Source organism: Perca flavescens, chromosome 1 (assembly GCF_004354835.1).
Source record: "Perca flavescens isolate YP-PL-M2 chromosome 1, PFLA_1.0, whole genome shotgun sequence".
Taxonomy (NCBI): domain Eukaryota; kingdom Metazoa; phylum Chordata; class Actinopteri; order Perciformes; family Percidae; genus Perca; species Perca flavescens.
Window position 1 is genome coordinate 34,915,148 of NC_041331.1, and position 23,465 is coordinate 34,938,612.

Here is a 23,465-nt window from a genome sequence, read left to right on the forward strand (position 1 = left end):
ACTAAGAGCCGTCCTCACAGCTGCTCCCACCTCTCCCGGTCAGCAAGGCTGTAATTTAGCAGGCTGGGCCACTAGCTTCCCCCTGGAAGCTTTGAAGCAAAGTCAATAGAAATTGGACGGAAACTTTGTTAAGATGGAATAAAAATAATAATTAACAACAATACAGCCCGTTAGAAGCCATGTGTCTCAGGGTGAGATGGAGAAGACAGGAGTGCAAATGCACTGAAAGGAATCAAACAGGCAGCTCACTTTGTCAGACAGGAGTTGGCAACTTCACACTTCCGTCTCTCTCGCTGCCAGTGGTCTCATTTGAGCTTAAGCAGGATCAACCTACATAAAAAAATGAACGATAACCACTTGGCATGTTACAGTTTATGATTTAAGTTCTTTTAAATCTAAGAGTTACATTGAAGCAAAGCATAGTTGTTACATTAACCTTTCATCAGTAAAGGTTGTTTTTTTGGGTACCCTAAAGGGGCAGAATAGCAGCAAAAGGTTATTTTGGACAGTCTCCAAGCCATGGGATTTATTATGCATTGTCAGTGAATTGCTCTGTGTATTGAATATATTCACTCTAAACTAATTGACCAGTACGGTGAGAGGCGCTGAATTAGGCAAATGGGCCCAGGATGTGAAGTTGGACTTGATTTATTACTTTGAATGCAACTCAAATCAATGGCTCAGCTTCCCAAAACCATTGCATTTCCCAGCTGAAATCATTGTTATGCTTAAGAAAAGAGAGATTATGCGGGCTTAATGAGTTTCAGTGGTTGAATGTGTTTGCGCGCCATTCAGGGGCAAAATCATATTTAATGGCTGACACTCAGTTCATGGCAGGTCCTCCTTTTTCTCAGTGGCAGGTCACCTTCGTCACTGCAAAGCCCCCTTTCAGAGGGGAGGGCCAAAGATAGGGTCCTACATTCATGAAAAGAGGAGCGCAAACGCTGTGCATGAGAAATGAAATGGGAGAAAAGCAGTTGATTTGCACACAGCACTGCAGCTCAGCTTAGGGTTGGCTATAGGCCTCAGCCTGCTGACCTCACTGTGCCAGACTGGGACCTCACTTGCTTTAGGAGACACTTTTGTTTCTCCTGCTCAAGAAGAGCACTAATTTCATTTCAGTCTCGACACACCAGTTGCCTTGGCTTCTAGGTGAAAAATGTCGCAGATCGCTAATAAATTAAGATGTTCTCTTTCTTCTGTCTCAGAGTTGTTTGTCCCAATGTCTCAATCTAAGCCCACAGTTATATTTTCACAACTGAAAACGCATTCATTTGCAAATCGACCCCTTACAATTAATTCTAAGAGGCTGATGAAGAAAGCAGAGGACAGCTATAATTTGGCTTTGGCCAGACAGCATTGCCCTAAATCCTCTCTTTTTGTTACAGGTTGGAGTTTTTAAGCCATTGCTCACAGTAACTAACTATGTCCTTGCGGAAATCTTTGTCAATATATGACTTCACACTGGATCCGTTTTCATGGTAACCGGTTGGAGAAAATTGTGCCAAAGTAACCTAAACGATCTATAAAATACCAAGATTATTGTTTTGGGTTTGCAATGACTTGAAATGCACTTGGTTAAATGGGTATGATTTAGCCAGAACTTCAGAACAGTTGGCCTTGATTGCTGTTGCACAAACATCTACAGATCCATACACTAATCAATTCAACTGCTGTAATTTGACCCGTTGACAATAGTAATATGCCCCTATTAGGAACAATGCATTACCATGACCAGTTATGAGATTAACAGTCATTGGTTTACAAATGAAAAAAAGGCCATCCCATCTTATTTCAGTTTAATAACTTCCAGATCCACTTTATTGATTATGCACTGCTAGTATGCAGTAGCTACAATCAATAGGCAGTCCAGTTCTCATTTCAATGTAAGTCCCATTATTGCTATTGCTAAAGCTGAAGAAATTAGTGGGGAAATGGATCGCCATTTCATATTAATTTGCCCATACGTAATGGCCTCAACACCAGCCTTGTTCAGTATATTCATAACATTTAGAGAGTAAGTAATATCTTGCACATTTATACTCTCACACTTGTGACCTCAAACTGACCTGATACATTATGTTGTTATTGTGATTTATTGCTTAACATAAGTTATGTTATTTGTTCACTTGTTTGGGCTTTGGTGCATGTCATTAGTTGATGAAGTAAATATGACTATGAATAAACTTTTTAATTTAATTGTGGATGTGCTCTGAATCTGACAGCAACTCACTGAAAGCGAGCAGAAATATGCTTCTGCATTCCTCAGTTGACTTTGGTTAAATCCCCCTTAAATCTCTCTAATCACCTGGTTACACATAAGGCTGTTTGGTTTTTCAAATCATCTCTAGTTAGAGGGAGCAGTAAGGGAGACCGAGAGAGACATCATTACTCTGTAATAAAGCATCCATATGGTGTAAATGTTGAGCTGGTGCAAATCCCTGCAGCTTAGCTGCAGAGCACCCCGGCAGGCAAGGTCGGGAGTAAATGCGTCTGATTTAAGCATATGTTTCTTCTTCTGCCATTTACATTTCTGGGTTGATGGCATGCATGGGAGATGAAAGGTACATTGGTTGGTGGTAGGACTATATAGAAAGACCATAACCCTGTGCTGTGAAAAACCCTGTGCTGTGAAAAACAGCTACTGCTGTACATCTCTGTTGGCAAAGTAATCAGTTTTAGTAGTGGAAGTACAAATAGTTAGGGGTGTCATGCAGCCTTTTTTACTTCTAGTCTAACAGTTCCATGGCAGTAACATCTCTCAACTCAGAATTTACTTGCAAATATGATCATTTAGATCAGATCAAAAGAATGGAGCAATTTGAAGCTGAGGTCCTAGGAACAAATAAAAAATAAAAAAAGGACTGTAAAAAGACCCAGTAGCTTAGTGGACACCATCTTGTACCCAGGATGAAGGTTTTTACCAGAATTGGTATAAGCAGGCTTAAGCCATTAACCTTGCTGCGTAACTTTCCCGTGTAAGGTTAAATATGTAAGCCTCCCTGAAATAGAATGGAGGGTATACATTTTAACCCCAGGACTAACACAAGCAGGCCACCCATATACTCAAATTTTCACCTTGTATCATTCATATGAATTTGACCACTGGTCCATATTTATTCACCTAAAACATTCAATGTACCAACTGTACAGACATAAGTTGTAAGCTAGCTGACAACAGGCTTATCATACTCAAGCACCGACTGTTCCTTTGGGAGTGTACCTCCATGTTTGTTCAGCTCAGCCTCTGACTGAACTCGGAGCTCACTCAGAAACTCCAGCTCTTTCTGTCATTTGCTTCCAGTCTCTTCAAGTTGCTTGAAACATTTACAACTTGTGCAGATGCATATTTGTGTCACTTCTCTTTTTTCATTTTTAAAAGTTTATTCTAAAAGTGTGCACCGTTATTCCCATTTGTACGTTTCAACTGTGTAAAGTGCTAAGTCTCTGTTTGAAGGGCTGGAACATTCAGACAGACAGGGCTCCACAAGTGGGTGGAACAACGTAAGGTAGTCCTTAGCTCTAACCTCATTTATTATGCTAACATACACATGCACAGAGCACACTAGTGCTGGACTGGGGTAAAAAAATCAGCCCTGGACATTTGAGACCCAGACCAGCCCATCAAAATCGGCCGGACACCAACCATCCTTGCACTCCCCTTCTACACATATACATACTGGCAGGGGTCAACATTGGTAGAATGGTAGATTTGCATGACTCAGCAGCCAAAAAAAAAAAAAGATGTTAATGTTGAACCCTGTATACCAGCCCCTAATATTCTCACTTAGCTGAGTGGTTAGTAAGAGAGTATGATAATGTACTCACTGAGTCAAAAATAATCATCTCTTTTATAGATCGCCAAATAAAGAGCTAATGGGGCCAAATAAATGTTACTTGATCCTTTATAAACCATTTATTAATCATTACCTTATTATTATAAGGATTAGTTGCAACTTTATAATAGCCATTCAAATAATGTTTATAGACAGTTTACAAAACAAGTATTAACCCCTGACAAAGTATTACCTCTATACCTCTACCATCTATCTGAAGTTATAAACGTATTATTGTATATGACACTAAACTAATGATAAAATAATAACTAATAAAAACATAACTAAAAATGAGTAAACATTATAAATCATCATTTCATTGTCTTTTAACAGTAAAATATCTATTAACTAAAGATGAATGAACTATCAATTTACCAGTTATTAGTGATCGTTATTATAAAGTGTTACCCCGGCACTTTTTGGTGCTATTTTCGCCGCCAATGGGGCGGGACTTAAATGCGCTCTGTCTCTATTATAGGATGGAAGTGGGCCATAGTGGGATGTGATTGGCCAGTGTTCAGATGAGAGAAAAACCAGTTGGCCAATCATGTGATCTCTCTCCTCTCTGTGGGCCGGTCAGTCATATTCCAAGGATTTGAATGGCCAGTGTTCATATGAGAGACACACAAGTGGGCCAATGATATGATCTCTCTTCTCTTTATGGGCCGATCAAAAAAAAAATTCAATCAAAGCAGCAGCAGCCCATTCAGCCCACACAAATAGACCGGCCCACCTGGAAATCTCCTGGTACTCCCAATGGCCAATCCATGCCTGGAGCACACAAACACACACTCAGAGTTCACTCAGACATAACTCAGGCAATATGTCACTAATCCTACTACCTCTCACTGATTAGTGCACAGTGTACAGTCAAGTCTACAGCTAATAATACCTTCCTTCATAAAGTCCATCACTCAAAGTGACTGGGTGTTTGATCACACTCCTAAGCAGCTTCCTGTGCACCTATTGATTTGAATAATGTTTAAAAACCTTGCCAGGTGTTATTTAAACATTGAACTACAATTTGATAGTAAGGGTCCAAACGTGTAACTTTAGCTGAATCTATACTGTTTTTGACCCCACAATAACGATGTTTAATACAGCTTGTGTGTTAGATTCGTTTGTGGACGGCAATTTAATCACTAAGACTGTTAAGCCCAGCGATTGAGTAAAATAAAACAGCAAAATAGGAATGCTGTACTTTTTCCCCATCCCCCAGTGTACTTTGCCAAACCCTTTTAAAGTAGACAGTAGTCACCTTGGTCCTGAAGGCTCTGCCCCTAATTACAGAGCAGCTGTAATTACAGAACCTGGATGGAGCGAGAAAGAGCGGAAAACCTAAATCCAGCCGTTGTAAATTTAGATGACTGCCTTCTGAGGATACCTGTTTTTTCTGCATTGAGAGGTGCAAATAATCCCATCAAAGTGAACAATGGCTACGCACCTGCCGCCTACATTTCTGTCAAATTACATGCAGCTCAAACCTGCCTGCGTCCTCGCTCTCGACATTGACCTTACATTATTTGCACACTAAAGGCACTTCAAATTATGAGGTTCTGTAACTACTCTGCTCCTAATAAGAAATGCTAAGATAGACCTGCAAAAATCAGCTGCTGTGTCTTGTGTTTTATTTTTGAATACCCGGCAGTACAGCACAAGACAATATTTACGTAACGATCCATGATACGATAGATTTAACATAATAATAATAATAATACACCTCTAGCTACTTCATAAAAGTTTTTTTTGACTTCACTTACTATTTGCTGTTCTAAACATCTCCTGTCACACAACAATTTTGGGAGGAAAATTTTGTGTTGCACGGAATTTATTTTATACATTCTGGTTGTAGTTGATAATGGTTTGCGTGAGTATCAACTGTTGCTTTCCAAACTGTTTCAATCCTGTGATCTCGTAACAGTTGCAAGCGAAAGCTAAAACTGTTCAAACACACTTTATATTTAGAGCATCTGTAACAAATGATCAGCACAACCCAAAACCTGAGATTCTTGTTGTGGTCAGTTTAAAACAAAAACAGGCCAAACTTCAAACAACTTATTAAATGTTGTAAAATTTAAAGTGGCAGCGTCTTATCAATCATGCATAAAGTCTCTGGGTCATATTATGCAAAAAGGTTGGTCATTTGCATCTCGTGGAGGAGTGTTAATGAGTTGGCCTCAGGGGTCAAAGGTTAAGCTCTCTTCCAGTTGAGTTGTCAGCGCAGCAGGGCCATTGTGTTTCGGAAGGCAGTTGGAGATGGAGCTCAGTGTGTGTGTGTCACAGAAAAAGAGACTTTGTTTATGTGCATGTGTGCTTATGTTTGGATATGTGTGAATGTTTGTGTGTGTGTGCTGAGGTGTGGGTCACCAAGACTAAATGTGCCACTTATAAAGATCCCTCGGGCCAGTGTGGCAGCATCCACCAAGTCAAGTGTTTCTCAGATCTCCCACCACGCCCACATCATTCTCACACAAAAACATTTATTACACCTCAGTTACTTCATCCTATGGTCAGAAATGTTGAGGATAAAACATTAATCCACTCAATCATTTGCATTTCCCAGTTTTTCAAATAATCTGTTGTTTACATCCTCCAAGTCTTCCTACCTTTCTTTAAGCATGTTTTCCTATGGTACCTGTACTATTTCATGCTGGCTAGTGTTCTCCCTCAGCCAATAGTTTATCTATTTGTTTTGTCTCTAAACGACTCAGCTTTTTTAACGATTTCCTCAGTGCCATTTTCCTTCATAGGTCATAGTGGAAATAAAAACATAATCGGTCACCTTAAAGATATTCTGAATTTCAGTGTAAGTAAATGAATTTGTTTAAAAATGGCGATTCTAGTGATTTTCAGTGACATTCTAAAGCCTCCAGCAACTGCTGTAAATGATCTATTTTAATCTGTCGTAATATTGTCAGCCATGGACCAATTTTACTGCATGTTATTGTTAATTTCTTTCATGTAGGAAAATAATTTTTCTTTGTTTTCTCAAATGGCGTCATTTTTTTTTTTTTTCGTTCTTTTAAAAAAAATTATATTTCAATTTCTATCATTTTTTTGAAGCCCAATTTCATGGCTGCAGTCCTGTGTGCAGCCCCCTTTCCCTCTGAACCATTACCCACAGGCCATTAGGACCCGCTTAGAGTTTAGGTTTGTTTTTATTGAATGCTCTTTTACGCCTCTGCGTTTGAAGTGAGCTCTGCTCGGCTGTCATTTTCCTGCTCTGAGTGCTTGCCGCTCACAACGTGTGTAATTAAGCACTGTGCTGAGCGTCCCATAGAGTGGCCAGCCACACTACTGATGTTTAATACCCACAACCAGACACAACGCCTCATTGACAGTGCTATGGTTCACTGCCTGTACAATCATCCTGCAGTAGATACTTCACATCACCTTCACCACCGCTACAAAGTGCATCTGCCCACTTTGCTTCATACCAGCCTTGCTTCAGTTCATTTATCAAAGGCTGCTGCAGAGGCACATTTGATCGTTGAGGACAGGTGGACTCGGTTGTATTGTCGACCATTTTGCTGTCTGACAAAAAGGAGCTGCAAAGTTTAGTGTTCTAATTATCGTCCATTTAGTTTCTCAACAAGAAAACTTTTTGTGCGGTCCCTGAACGTGACAAAAAATGCATGCATTAAATTTTAAGCATCTGCCATATAAAGTCATAGTATACTATGCCATAAAAAAGTCATAGTATAATATGTCATTAAAAAAGTCATAGTATACTATGCCATAAAACAGTCATAGTATAGTAGGTCATTAAAAAAGTCATAGTATACTATGCCATAAAAAAGTCATAGTATAGTATGTCATTAAAAAAGTCGTAAAGTGTTCACCTGTTAGACTGAAAGCTTAATAAAGTGAAAGACTGTGCCGATATCTCTTTAACGAGTTTATGCTTCCAGCACCTCAGATAAAGCCGGCTGAAGCGGGGGCCATCTGGCATAAACAACAATATCATGAAAATGTCTATAGTATAAAAAAAATCTTCTCAGATCAACTCTGGACAATGTCCGGAGAATCAGGTCGGGACGTTTTCGGGAGTTGTCCTTTTAAACATTTAGCACACAACAGGAGATTGTCCACGTCAGACACGTTCTCAATCAAAATATTCATTTAGTTCAGGCGAGTGGTGGCCGGTTTGTAATTTGGTCATAAATAACCGAGTCTCTTGCCATTTCTTGAATTTGACGATTTCATTGTTGGCCCTTATCGACAGAAGTTCCCAAATCTTGTCGTCTCTCCAGTTAGACATTTTCGTTAGCGTCTTCTTGTAAATCACCCTTCTTCTTCATATTATAGGATGTCATTGAAAAAAGCAGTGTTGTGTGTTGTAAAGAAGTAGAAATACTTTGTTACCGTACTGTACTTTACTTTGTTATTTATATTTCTAAAACTTTTACTCCACTACATATCTTAAATAAAAATGTATTCTTTTACTCTGATACATTTCCCCTAAGCTTCTTCGTTACTCTTTACTACAAAATTAAAATCAGAAGAAATGTGTTGGACTGCAAAAAAGCAGGTTTGGTGAATCATTGCTCCTAGATTGCAACTTGATGCCCGCTCCATTCCAGTTGGTGATGGTTTGTTGCCGAGTGCCAAAACTTTAGAAGGACTTTTTACTTCTTTTTTTTTTTTCAAAGAAGAAGAGGTGGAAGCATAATAATGGAAGTGTGCGTCCAGTGCCGCTGCTAGCCATTTTGGTGCCCTAAGCATAATTCCTTTATGATGATGATGATATGATATGATAAAATGATGAAAAAACTTGTTTTTCCCAGTTTAATCTTTTATTACCAAACATATAACTCAATACCAATAACACAATAGCAGCATCACAATGAAACACCTAAGAACAATAAAACGAAAAAGGAAAATCAACTTTGTAAACACAGTACACAGAAAAGCCAAAACATACATACACACAAGTATTGGGTGTCATGGCTTCAGAGAATGAGTTGGACCCAAATGCAAAGAGGGACAGGTAGTGTAGGGTTGCCAGAGGATTTAATAAATAAATCACAGTCCACACCAAACAAAAGGTGTCCTGATACAGCAGGCAGAGTTCAAAGCAGTAACAGGCAGAATCCCAAAAACAGGAATAACAAAATACCAAGAACACAGAGACCAAAAGGGGTAGACGCCACACTAACACAGAAAACCATACACAGTAAAATGACCTGACACAGAGACTACATACAAGAGGTAACAAGCAAACAAAGGACAGGTGATACAACAGGTGAAACACATAAGACACAGGGGCGGGAAAATGAAAGACAGGAAGTAAAACTAGACAAGACAAGGGAGAAAACAGAGACTTCAAAATAAAACAGGAAACTGAAACATACAACCATGACATCGGGATGTGCAAGCTCTTCATAGAAATTAAATAATCATCCATAAATACAAACTCAAAAGCACAAGTATACAAGTAAGCTTCAACAAAGCAATGATTTAGAAGCAGAAAAGTCACACAATTTGACTTTACTTTGTAAAAACACTATGTAGAACAGCTAAAACACACATATTCAAGTATTGAGAAGTGCATACAATTACCAAAATAAACCAAAGATTTTTGCTGTGTATCTGTCCCTAAACTGCTGGTTGAGGGTGGTTGACCAGGGCTTGGTACTGTTGTAGAGTCTACAGAGCTGCTTGCCGGCTGGGGTTGATGTGTGCCTGAACTGCTTGTATATGGTTGCTCCTCATCTGTATCTTCCTCTTGGCCACATGCTTCTCCTTGTACGTATCTCAGCATTGACCCTGCATTAATTGAGAAATAAAAAGAAAAAGGATCAGTATAGAAAGAGACAAAATATTTAAACAAAGAATCTTATACTGAAAAAAAATTATAAACATTTATAACTGAAATCATGCACCCAAGGAGCTCTCCCCCTTTATTACTTATGTATCAACTATCTGATAAATCTAATCTAAACTTATATAAAAGCATAATAGAATGAGTTGCAATATTGCACACAATTCAACAATAATGTTTGCTTTATATCATTCATAATGACATTTTATATTTATATCTTACCTACAGGAATAAAAGCAAAATTATACACCTTACACAAGACTACATTTCTGAATCTTATTACATTATTTTACCATTTAATTGAATACAACTTAAATATGGTTACGAGAGCATTTTGTCTACTACAAAAGGTTTTTCTATTTCACCGGCAGATGTCGTCCATGCCTTTGCATCCCGACATAAATGCAGTCAAAATGCCAGTTAAGTTTGTCATGTAGCTTCTGTCACATTCAGATGTAGCTAAGCTAGCTGTAGCAGTAACACTAAAAGTCTGACTTCTTAAGACTTCACATCATCAAGAGCCATTTTCTGTCCCACTACACATCCGACACCTCACCTAATTTGTGTGAGAGACTGTAGCCTACATACAGTCTACATTCTGCTGAATTCTACTGAATGACAATCCTAAAGATGGCCGTGGGTTTATTATGCATTGCAAACGCCAAAATATGCGTTCTCAAATGACAATTGCTAGGTAAACTTTGCTAAATGCCTGGCTAAAGACTATTAATCACACGCTACATGGTAATAAATGGTCTGAAGCAAGAGCAATTGTTAGCCTACCTTGTGCCATGACTGCTAACTTTTACTGAGAAAATATTGACCGCCGTCACGTCAAAATAAACCATAAATTATTACTCAATATCTAAAGTAAAGTACAGTTACTTGTAAAATGCATAGATAATGTTTAACAATAAAACCTCAACTTAGCTTGCACCTAAGTTATAACATATTTGAGTTTGCTAACATTAGCAATAACGTCAGCTAGTTCGAGGTGTATGCATGGGCTAACCATTACATTAGCAGCACATTTCCCGTATTTAAGAATGATTAAACATGGACTTACCTGCAAGTGATGCACGGGCATTGTTTCGCAGTTTCTTCTTTTTTCTTTTCTCTGATCCTGACTCCTGCTGTCTTTTTGAGGCTGTTTCCAAAAAAGTTGACTTAGCCTACTGTCAAACTTTGTCAGGCGCAATCCAACAGACCACTGAGATAGGGAAGGGCACCCATGGGGAGCTTGGTGTGTGTGTGTGTGTGTGTGTGTGCGCGTGTGTGCGTGTCATGGATGTATTAAAAGAACGGTGTGTGTTTTGGGGTGGGGGTGGGGCACCATCGTTACTTTCTTGAGCAATTAAATATATCTCTTGTTCTGCCTGTTTTGTGATATACATGCCTAAAAAGTGCCTAATATTTCTATACTGAAATAATTTCGGCATTGTAATTATTATGACTATGATCATTTTTCATTAGGCATTTTTTGGTGCCCCTAAAGATGCGCATGGTGGGAGCGGCGGCACTGTATGCGTCATATGGTGAATGGGGTGGAGATAAAGATAACGTTAGACACCTGTGGCCATATTTGCAAGAAATGTTTTTGTATTTCGGAGTGAAAGATTCTTCCTAAAGAAAAAAAATGACAATTCTGTTTCTGTTTTTTTCTTTGTTCATGTGAGACTTTGAAGGTGGAAAGCCTGAATATTATGCATGTACTATAAGGAAGCCACAATAAAGTTCATAATCCAAGTTATTTTATTTTAATGTTTAAGTACATTCAATATCAGAAAATTACTTTTCATACTTAGTACAGTGCTCAAGTAAAAGGTGACTTTAATTTCTACCAAAGTTAATATCTGGTAAGATACTTGTACTTATATTGTATTGCTTTCAAGTACTTTTTACAAGACTGAAAAAAGTCATAAACATCAACAAGTATAGGATGTCATTTAAAGTATTTATTTTTTTAATATACTGTACTACTCAAACAGGTTAGAAATGACAACTTGGAGAAAGTTAATGATTGCATAGCAACTTCCGGCACCACGCAAGTGTCACAGGAAATACCTTCTATCTTCAATGCTAGTTCTGTTAGCTAAAGTAAGCAATTCTGGTGGACAGCTCGGCAGTTTAATGTGGAAGTGAGATGGAACAGATATTTAGTTTTATGTGTGCACTTTTTCTGTCCCGCCCTCAATCATATGCAGGCTCTCTAAATTGGCACAAAGTTATCAAAACGTTGAGAACCCCTAGCATAGGCTGTGCTGATCCCTTTGAACACAGATGTGTTAGCCGTGCTTGCACCCCTGCAATACCTTCTCCATTTCACAACAGAGAGGATGTTGATAGGCGGAACACAGTTAATATCGAGGGCAGTCATTACACAACTGCGCTATTACAAAAGAAAAAGGAAAATAAAACATGACTGGGTAACCTGTCTTTTCCTTTCTCTGGTTGTGATTAATGAAAGACTAGATGGGCTCTCTGGCACATTAATTTCATAGCTCTATGAATTTACTGCCGAGGCCTCAGGCTGAAAGAGACTTTTCAAACAAAGGTCAAAGTAGAGGACTTAAGTAGGTCTGGGTTTTGTGTCACAGCTGGAAAAAAGGCCCTGGGATTTTTAGTACTTTATGGGCCCATTGTGAGGCTGATAATGTGCAATGTGGGAGAATATTCCACTGAGGAGGAGTTTAAAGACTATGGCAGAAGTTAAGGGGTTTGGCCTTCATGTAAAGGTCTTCAATGGTGGAGCAAATTATTCTGATTATTACAAACAAACAAGACAAAATATCAAAGTAATGGAGTAATCACCGTGGAGTAAAGCGTCTTCAACTGGAAAACAGTTTATTGTTTCATTAGGGGCACATATATTTGATAAGTGTGTATATTTGCTTATTGTTGCATGCAAAAACCTATAAACGTGCACCTACTCACATTCATGCAAACAAGGCCATAGTGTTTCCTAGGTTTACCACTGTATTGTTTCTGTGTCAGCCAGAAGCCAGTGTGTAACTGTTTCTGTCATGGCTGACAATTTGATAGTTTTTCACACTTTGGTTTGCCAAGGCTTCCCCATTTCTCTCCACTCCCCATTTCCGCACTAAAGCCAACTGAGGTTTACAAATATTGAGCCTTAATCCTTGGGCCTCAGACAGCAAGGCCTGCTGTGTGGTGCTCAACAAATGACTGAGTGTTCATGAGTGAAATTAGTTCAGGGAGGCCTCTGTTTCCTCTCTATGTTGATATAGGGGCAAATAAAAAGCTGCGTAAACGCGGAGCCCCAGTTTCTGAGTACCTCAGTGAGTTGAACAGCCACTGATATAAAGCTGAAGGTCCAATGTAATTTCAGAATAAATTTTACATGTATTTAATGTACTTCATAAGGGCCTGTTATGATTGAATAGTAGTCCCTGGACTGAGTAGAGAAACCTGTAGAGGAAAAAAGACAAAGAAATCCAACTATGGTCCTTGAGCAAGGCACACCTTGCTTTAGAGCTGCTAGATGTGGGCTGTGATTATGCAGAAGGGCTCTCAGTTTTAGGGAAAAGTTGTAATCCTTAAGATTCAACAGATAACCTACATGTATTTACTTCTTACAAATGTCTTTTGAAAACGAAAGTAGAACTTTGTCTCTGATGTTTGTCTCTGATGTCTGGTATTTCTTTGACATATTGTAATATATGCTCAACACACACACTCACATAGTTAAACAGAAATTTAAATTTTTCAAAGTGTAGTTTACAGACACAAAATACGCTTAAATCATATCTGTTTTTAAGAAAATGTACCACACAGGTGCATGGACACACAGTCTAACATGTGTACATACACTACAATCTTGCATTGGGCTTTAACGGATGTTTCTGTGATACCCGGTTCCTCTGTTGCACTCCCCCATGTGAAACCATCTGTGGATTTTTTTTATTTTGTTATTTGTTTGATTCAGGCATGGGATTCAGTGCAAGGTTGCACACAGGGAGTTATGATGTTTTTCGTCTTCTGATACTGTATGTCCTGAACAATGTGTGCTCCGAAAATAAATATTAATCTATGCACAGACTTTGTTCCCAGCCAGGCGCACTGTGTGTATGTGTCTGCGTGTTCTGGTGCACAGTGTGTTTCTGGATCAGGCCCAACTCCAGCCCTATTATCTCCCTGTGTCTTTGTATGTGCTGATTTATTTCAACAGTTCTCTTTTGGCCAAGCGCTGGGTGCCTCCTCTTTGTCAGCTCCTGTGTGAACGCAGAAGCCTTTGACCACCTTTGACAGTGTGAATATTTTAGCTCCTTTTAATATGCAGCCTGAACTTTTATGTAAAGATGAGGAGTGGGGGGGTGTTAATGAGGGGTGGGGGGGGATGAGGGGGTAATGGGTGTTGTGAGTAATGTTCCTGGAATTTGACATTGATGGTGTCAAGCAGCAGTGTGACCAAAGAGTGATTTATTTATTATATTTTTTGTTTTTAAATTGTTAAATAAACTCTGTTTATCTAAAGTGTAACTTGACTACATATAGAGTCACATGCACAAAGCCCTTTCACAATGCATGACTATGTTACAGTCTATTGTCTGCACTAAGTTTTGTCTTCAAATGTGACAGAATTCACAACGAGCCAAACTTTGTCTTTCATGTTTTTTTTTCTTGGTATTTGTAATGAATTCCTCCAGTGGTACACGCAGACCTGTTGACTGTACACTCTCTTCTTTGGCCTGAATAACACAAAACTTCCCAGAGCTAGCAGGTGTTCTGGGCAAATTTGGTATGCTTTAATACAAAATGGTCAGGATGTTAATTTTGCAGTGTCCTGTTATTGAATTTCAACAAAATTCCAATGGAAATGGGACCTAAAATATTATATTGAATGTGATCTTGGATAGGTTAGTCTCCAGAAGCCGTATTTATGTCTCCATCAGGATGAAGGCAAAATAAAATAGGTCTAGCAGAACTTACAGTATAGGCTAAAGTAATTTATTGAAATATTAAAACAAACAACGTAAAAGCTTTGCTGTACAACTCTGCTCAGCCTGATTTTGGTAGTATTTTTTTGCTTTGGTTTTCATATTTTAGAAATGCTGGTGTGTATTGAGTGTAAAACAATCAAATGAATTCAGGGAGTTATTTGTTTTTACACAATGTATTTATTTAGCTTGCATGATATTGGAAATGGAAATAATTTCCCAGAATTTTATATTTGTCCATTCTCGTGCACATTATTCAAAGCAGAAGAAAACCATCCTGAGGGTGTTTTGTCAGAGCTTTGACCTCACAAATACACATACATGGTACCCTTCTGAGAGGAATCAAAGTTCAGCAATTGGGTCTTTGATTTCTAGGAAGCAGCAGTTGGAGTGCTAGTCCAGCCTGTCGCTGAGCGGCTGTTTGGGGCCAACAGCAGCACTCATCTCCTCAGTTATTATTCTGACAGTGTTTGCTCAGCCTTGCGGACATATGTTTCTCAACTTGAGACGGTTCTGTTTTAATCTGCCCAACACTTTAAGATGTGGACACAGTCACTGGTTGGATTTATTAATCCAGCTGGTGTTTTTTGATGAGAACCCCTCCCCACCTCCCTCATTGTCCTCTTCTCTTCTTCCCTTCCCCTCCCCTGCCTTTCTGTCCTTAACATTGGCACTTTAGCGTCAAACTTTTTTCCCATTTAAAGGCCACTCTTAACCGTAGCCCAGGTAGCAGAAATAAATGCTCTTCATTCAGATATGATTTGAATCAAGATTTGATTTGAGTGTTAATAAATGTTCGTTAGAATCTGGAGCCCTGATGCAAGCACTTTGCCCCAGTTTCTTCAGTGAGTATGCAAACATGAACTGGTGTGACTGTTGGCAGACTTGTCGGCCTGCCAGTCCACTACTATAATGGATATATCCACAACAGGACAAACAATAACACAGACAGATACACTGGAGATTATAGAGATAGACAGAAGACCCCTCCAACCAGACGAGATGGACATGGGAGGGAGTGAGTAGCAGATTTGTATGAGAAGTGGAGGGGGGAGCGCTTGTGTCATGGCAGGGGTAGGCCAATGGAGCGGAGAGGCCCTCATGCCCCCGCTGATCACAACAGGGGATTAATTATGTCAGCATAATAAGTACAAATGGTGATCTGAACGTGGAATTAGCCCCCTGAGCAGAGGCTGCTGCGGCGCGCAATGGAGAGGAAGAGTGGGTGGTAATGTAGGGGTGGATTGTCCCAATTTGTCCCACTCTGTCTGTGCAGGCACAGGGGTGGAACCTCGGGTGGGGTAGCTTGTTGTCTGTCGGGCTGGCAGGCTGACTGGCTGGCAGGCAGGCTGACATGACTGCCTGGGTGGGTGGTGGGGTGACCTGATCTGTCATTTCTGTTATGATTTGCATGGATGTCAGTCTCAGTGGCGGCAAGACAAGGCTCTAGCTGTTCAAAGTCCCAATTTATTTCCCAACATCCTCTATCTCAGCATGTGTCCAGTTTGTAGCCTGGGACTAAAAATGGAGCTCTGTCTACGTCAGCCACTTTTTGTAGTAATAACTGCCACAGTGTTTCCCATACAGAGGTTATACTTGGGCGCTCAGGTAGATTGATACACGCCCAGGTAGATAAAATCCGTTTTATATTTTTTTCCAATCAACAATGTATTTTTATAGCGCACAGACCAGCGGCCTCCAGCGCCTCCCCCTCGTGAACTTGCCCGCGGCGTGGGTGACCGTGTCAACAGTTCAGTTCAGGCCGGGCTCAGAGCCAGGCTTACGTTAGTAGCACGTAAGCAGTAGCAAAGATCCTCTATACTAGCACACTGCTTGTGATGTTGTGGCTTCCCGTGGGATTACTGTACTGATAAACCGTAAAAACGCTGTGAAAGCTCCCGGAACGTCATTTACACAGTCTGGTTGTTCACCCTCTCCGCGGCAGTGTTTTCCGCTTAAGCTGATCTATATTTGGAGTTAACTGGAGCTAACCACTAAACGGAGCCAATCGTTGCTAACCGAGCCTTCAGGTAACGTTCTCTCCGTACCCGTACCCATTAACTGTAACTTTATTTATGCACTCAAGCCCAAATAAAACCAGACATTTTATTTTTAGTGTGCTGTAAAAGTTTTAAACTATAATCCAGAGTTGTTTGAATGACAGAAATCTGTTCAGATGAGAGCTTAATGAATGCAACACGGACATGTACAGTATAGTAACGTTACAAAACAGCCTATTGAATGTTATTAGGATCTCCAAAACACGGATTAAAACACTTACTAATTAATGATTTATAACAGCCAGTGCTCGAAGTGGGCCGGTATTCACCGGTACACAGTACCGGCACTTCTACATTTTACTTTTAAGCGTACCCACACTTTTTCTTGCATACCGCTACTTCTTGCATGTAGCCGGTACTCTACCACTGATAGAGAAAGCATCAGTGTCAGAGAGATTGGTAATGACCCTAACGTTACATAAACTACACTACCCAGAGGGCACTACGTGACTTACCTCAGATCTTGACGAATCATGTAAAGGCAAGCAGTCGGCCCAGCCTATCGGAAGTTTGCTTCTATACGGACGCTAGTTCGAAAAAAGCTGTCTGATGCCTGCGTCCTGACTGTGACAGATTTTTCACTGCTGAAAACCTAGAAACTAAAAAGAAATGTGTTGAGTTTGTAAGTCGTTATGTTAGCCTGGCTTCAGAAAGGTACTAAAAGAACGTGTGTGCCAGAGCCAGACAGGTCAACAGAGGTCTAAGTCCAACCAGAAACATCTGATACGATTCATGAGCTTCAAACTAACGCTGATGTGAGTGGAACAGCTAGCATTAATGAGGAGTCTACAGCTACCAACCTTAATGTTACCTTAGTCAATGACACCGACGTCTACAATAACGTGAGTAACGAAACCCATGGCCTGACTGTTGGTCAAGGGACCAAATGATGTATTTTTGCTCCACAAACAGCTGGCTCATTTTTAAAGATAACAAACTGGGCTGCAAAACATGTAGCAGCATCCCGTCCTTGCTGGCCAGACAGAGAGGGGACTGAAACTGTCAAGAGAATGGAGGGAATGTTTAATTCAAGCCTTTGGTACAGACAAGGCGAAGCACAGCTGTCACTGCGCAAAAAATTGAAAGACCACAGAGATTCGAAAGCACACAATTATGTTTTTTTCATGCCAGAAATATATGCTACTTTCAAATATTCAATCAAATAATATAACTTAATTGTCTACTGTTTCTTTAGAATAGCCAATTTGGTTAATATCACAGCAGAATATCTCTAGGCTGAATTTACTGCCATCACGTGTAGCTACTCTCTAATTTTATGTCTGGCATAAACCCTGTTCCCCCTGTCTCTGTTGTGTGTGTGTGTGTGTGTGTGTGTGTGTGTGTGTGTGTGTGTGTGTGTGTGTGTGTGTGTGTCCCTAGGGATTGTACAGTTCCAATCTCAGCACCGTTGCAGACTTGGAGGAGTTCTGTTTTCACACACACACACACACACACACACACACACACACACACACACACACACACACACACACACGACTCGTTTAAATAAATACATACATTTATGTTGTTAATAAAAAACAATAAATTGTTGTTGTACCAGCAATATCTCCAAGTTTAGTTTTTCACTGTAGAAATCTCAAATGGCATAATGATTTGCCAATGTACTAATAGCAACCAAAATAAACATCCCACACCACCCACCACCACAAGTAAATTCTCAGCCTGTAGGAAACACTGTGCCATGTACTTTGATTTTACATTTCTTAACAGTATTTAGTAAACTTCTCCCCAGTAAACAACACAGCAAGTATTTCCTGTCTTGTTGTGGGTGAGCAGTCCAAGCTTTGGTTATAGTTGTTTCAGATCCAGGTCATGCTGCCCCAGGAATCAGCCCAGAGGCAACATGACCAGCAGTATACAGTGTTCATCCTCAGCCTCCCTGTTGTAATAGCTGTTGTCCCTGCTGGCTCTTTGCCTTCAGCACTTCCCTTGACCAGCTCTCTGTCAATGCCACACATTCTCAGTGAAAAATGCAAACACAGCATGCCGGGCCAGACTGGAAAACACAAGGGGAATACAACAGAGGCGAGGCAGATTTATTATTGTTTTAGATTTTGTTACAAAGACTAACACTGTGACAGTTAAACAGAAGTTGTACATGTAATTGCATGTGTGAAAGTTTATTTACATGTATAATGGTCACCAAACCTGATCTGTTGACCTGTATTTTGGGTTCTGATATGGTAACAAAATTAGAAAAGTTATAATAACAAAACGTAAACCCAGTTTTAAATGTATTTACAATCTGTAATAACATCCCTGGTTTTCATTGTTTGGACTGGATTTAAATTGTATTTACACGTAAAAGAGATTCACAGGAAGGATTGCAGCATGTTATCCAGTTTGTTTGTAATGTATCTCACTGATATCAGCCTTCCTGTTTGTTTTCACTTTCTACAGCTGTACTAAAGCGGTATTAAGTTGCTGCTAGTCTTACATTACATTACATTTCATTTAGGTGACACTATAATCCAATGCAACTTCCAATAAGTGTATTCAATCATGAGGTATAATCTCCAAACAATAGGAATAGGAAGTACATTAGCTTCAAACAAGCCAAACTACAAAGAGCCACATCTAAGTGCAATTGTTTTTGATAGCATTTTTTTTTATATAGCATCATCTTAGTTTTGCATTGCCACACATACTCCAGCGCTGACATGGTCTGGCTACACCCACCGCTTATTTATTCTGGGGTAGAGGAAAAGAAAGCTCTGGCTTGTTTTTATTTCTTTTGACAAATCACACGCTAAGCCCTGGATGCAGTGATGGTGTACTTGCAAAATAGAAAGCAGAGATAGTGGAAGGGGAGGTACTTCCGTCAGGCTTTATCCCAGCACTGTCCATCCTGTATGCCAAACTAAGTTACTGCTAACTGGACGGGATGGCTTTTATTGTAAACCAGTCATGCAAAGTATTTGTCACCAAGATTATTATTGACTCACATCCTTTTATAACAATTTGTCCATCCATCCATCCATCTTCGTCCGCTTATCCGGTGTCGGGTCGCGGGGGGAGCAGCTCCAGCAGGGGACCCCAAACTTCCCTTTCCCGAGCAACATTAACCAGCTCCGACTGGGGGATCCCGAGGCGTTCCCAGGCCAGGTTGGAGATATAATCCCTCCACCTAGTCCTGGGTCTTCCCCGAGGCCTCCTCCCAATTTGTATAACTTTTAATATGTTTGGCTGCACTTCGGTTGCTCTACTGTTGTATGCCCCCCATAATTATATATATATATACTGCTGGAGGGTTGTGGCTTTAAAAGATGCAAGGTTAGAATTCAAATATGTTTGACCTACAGTATATATATATATATATATATATATATATATATATATATATATATATATATATAGCCATACTCCAGCAGTGGAGTATGGAAAATATGACAAATGTTTTAATAAATAGTGAAAATTGTGAATATTCTTTCATCATCATTGGAAGTCAATGTGTGGCTCTGTTGCTAGACACACATGAGCATGAGGCTGTGTTTACTGGAGGAACAGACCCCAGAGCCAATTTGCTTTGAGTAAGTCTATGAAGCTTATAGTGGCTGGGGCTAGATCATGATTCCTCCTCTATGGCAGGGAGGCTGCTGGGAGGGGGTCATATGCAGACTCAGGCCCCATAAATCCCTGCTCTATGATGAGCACTCTGCGTATGACTTATGGAGCACAGAGGCGGCCAGTTAAGACAGCCACTCGTAAACATGTGGCATGACCGCCCTGACAGCGCTGTCAATTTTCATATTTCCTCGGTTATTGGGCTAGGAGTGCTGAGGTCTATCTCCAGCAGCCTCTCGTTAAGGAGGGCTCTTTAGATGCTCCTGTTGGCTCCTACTGCTGACAGATGGAGGGAGAGAGCAGGGAAATGAATCCACCTGATTATTTTTCAATTGTAAAGTAGAACATTATGAAGTTACTTCAATTAGTAAATAAGCTTTGTTTTTTTTTAAATAGGGAAAATATATTTATCTGTCTCATATGCTTAATTCATTCATCTTGGATTGCACTCTCTAGTAGAGGCACATATAATACTATGGTGTTTTCCAAATACTATAGTATAGTATTATGTTATTTATTCTAGTTTATTCCAAATGAATACTCTAACCCCCCCTGTGAATTCAGCTATAAAAGTGCTTTAGAGGATGTCTATAATATGTGGACACTATTCTATATTTTTGATAAGCAGCAACACCATACCTCTTATGATGTTTTTTTTTTCAAAACTATGGGAGTTGTTGAAGTGTGGTGGGACTTTGGCTCTGTAAATATTGGACAAAAGGTATAATTATGTTGGATGTTTTTACTGAGGATGCCGAAATAGGTACTTCAATATAATTGCAAACACACATAATATTGATGTAGTGTAAACAGCAAGGTATTGTGTTTGGGTTTGCAAAAGTTTAAAAACAAAACAGGTTTATATTTTTTTACATACATAGAAAACAGAAAACAGTGGGTGAAAAAACCCTGAAGTGAGAACATGATGGACTTTTGCTTCTTTCCAGCTAATTTAATTTCCTGACATGCATGTGTGTGTGTGTGTGTGTGTGTGTGTGTGTGTGTGTGTGTGTGTGTGTGTGTGTGTGTGCGTGTGTGCGCGTGTGTGTGTGCGTGTGTTTTAGATTTACACATTTTTACAGCTGCAACTAATGGTTATTTTCGTTATTAAATACGCTAATTCATTTCTCGATGATCCTGAAAAATAGTGAAAAATGAACGTCACAATTTCTCATATCCAAGATGACATCTTGAAGTTGCTTGTTTTGTTCGACCAACAGTCCATAACTCCAAAACATAAGACAAAATTGCAACGATTCCTCACATTTGAGAAACTGGAACCAGAGGATTTTGGCATTTGTGCTTGAACACTGACTTAAAACAGTTTAGGAATGTAACCTAATCTAACCTAAGCTTGCTTCTCCACTTTCTGCACCCAGCTGCATTTGTCAGGAGAGTTACAAAGAAAAAACTTTATTAGTACACCACAGAAACAGCACACTCCTCAAATGTGCCACTTCATTTTGCAACAAACCCCCCATCAGTGTTAGAGCAGTGTGCTGCTGAGTGCCTGTGCCTGGCTAGCCAGGAGTGATGATGCACACTGACTCACCCCCCTCCCCCCAGGTGAGTAAGACTCTGTGTCACTTACTGGAACACACTTTACAAAAACACAATGGAGGCCTCACACAAGTACACCCATGTAAATCATGCAGGCCCTCACTAATGACTCAAAGGGTTGTTGGGCTTCCTCTCTTCATCCTCATACCTCACCATCACCATCCTCTGAAATACAAAATAGCCTCCAGTGTGCATTGGACCAGGTGCTACTTAAACACAGTGAAGGATTAGAATAACACATGAACATTCATAGCCAAGGTTGTCATTGCTTTGATCAATAAGGAGGCTTTTGTATACACAGACATAAGACATGATGTCAGCTTTGCTACTATTCTATGACTACACTGTAGAAAATATATAATTTAATCTTGATGTAAGAAAATGAAACAATTGAAGTCATACCAGGGACTTTTTTCCTTTACTTTGTTTAAGATTGTTAAACACAATACATTGATTCATAAATTCCTCTGACAAATATCGTTGGGTGTTACAAACTCAAGTGGTGCCACATCTTTCCACTTGACGAGATGTTTTATATTATAATCTATTGTAGTTTATTTCATTTGAATACTTTAATCCAAGTGTGAATTCAGCTGTAATAGCACTTTAGAGGTGGATACAGTTCCGTAATGAGAATTAGATTAGATTTTATGCCAGCTCACTGAGACAAAAGTGGGGTATCAAAATGCCTCTTGGCGATCCACCTACAAAGGCACACATTGTGCCTCTGAGAGAAGAACATACAGTAAGGCCATTTCCTCTTATTGGCGCTCTTGGCAAGTCTAATATTTACAGAAATGTTATGGCTTGACAACCCTCAATTAAACTTGTCATAACAGAGCCCATCTAAAAGAGAGACAGGAAGGAGGGGATGCTAGGAATGATGTCAGCTTGGCGGAGAGGAAAGGGGGCACGGAGGCATGTTAACAGCTGTTCTTGGATTGTCTGCGGTTCAGCGGGATATTTAGCATGCCGTGTGTTTGTCATGTTATCACAATCCCAATGTGACTGAGTACAGTGGGTACACAAGAAATTTGACCTGGTTAATTGGTGCCTCTTATGTTAAAAGAAGATTACACAACACAGGATTGACACACTGAAACATGCCCTCACTTATGGAAGAGACATACTCTGTAAGCGCAGACTAAACAAACACAATGCCAGCTACAGTGTGGTAGCATTATAAGTTTTATCTCTGTTTCATACTGCGCTGTGCACCTTGAGTCTCTTTGCTGTTTAATAAAGCAGAAAGGTCTTTGTGGTTGAAATTGACTTATTTGGTGCCATTACATCTTCTAACTGTTGCAAAAAAGCGTCTGAGTGATCGGATCCGAAACTTAATCTCTTATGAAATAGCTTTTGTCGTCAGCTATCAATCTGTCCGTTTCACTGCTTTGAAGTTGATCCATGTTTGAAACAAAGCAGAGCTCACTGAAACAGAACGCGGGGGAGAGAGAGGGTAGAGAAAGAAATCTCTTTGCAATACATGTCTGAATTATTACAGGGATGTAAGCATGTAACCCTAGCCAAAGACGTGGAGTGCTTTTGGAGTCTGTGTAAATGGATCTCGTCGGAGGTGAAGAGAAAACAAGTCTGACCCCGTGCACTGTGCACCGGGGAGGTCAGCCTGACTGTTTGGTTT

The 23,465-nt window shown here is 39.9% G+C and overlaps 1 protein-coding gene across 1 annotated transcript in view; it reads left to right on the forward strand.

Moving 5' to 3' along the window:
• Nucleotides 1–23,465, forward strand: part of sall1a (spalt-like transcription factor 1a) — a 188,709-nt gene that overhangs the window by 104,019 nt on the left and 61,225 nt on the right.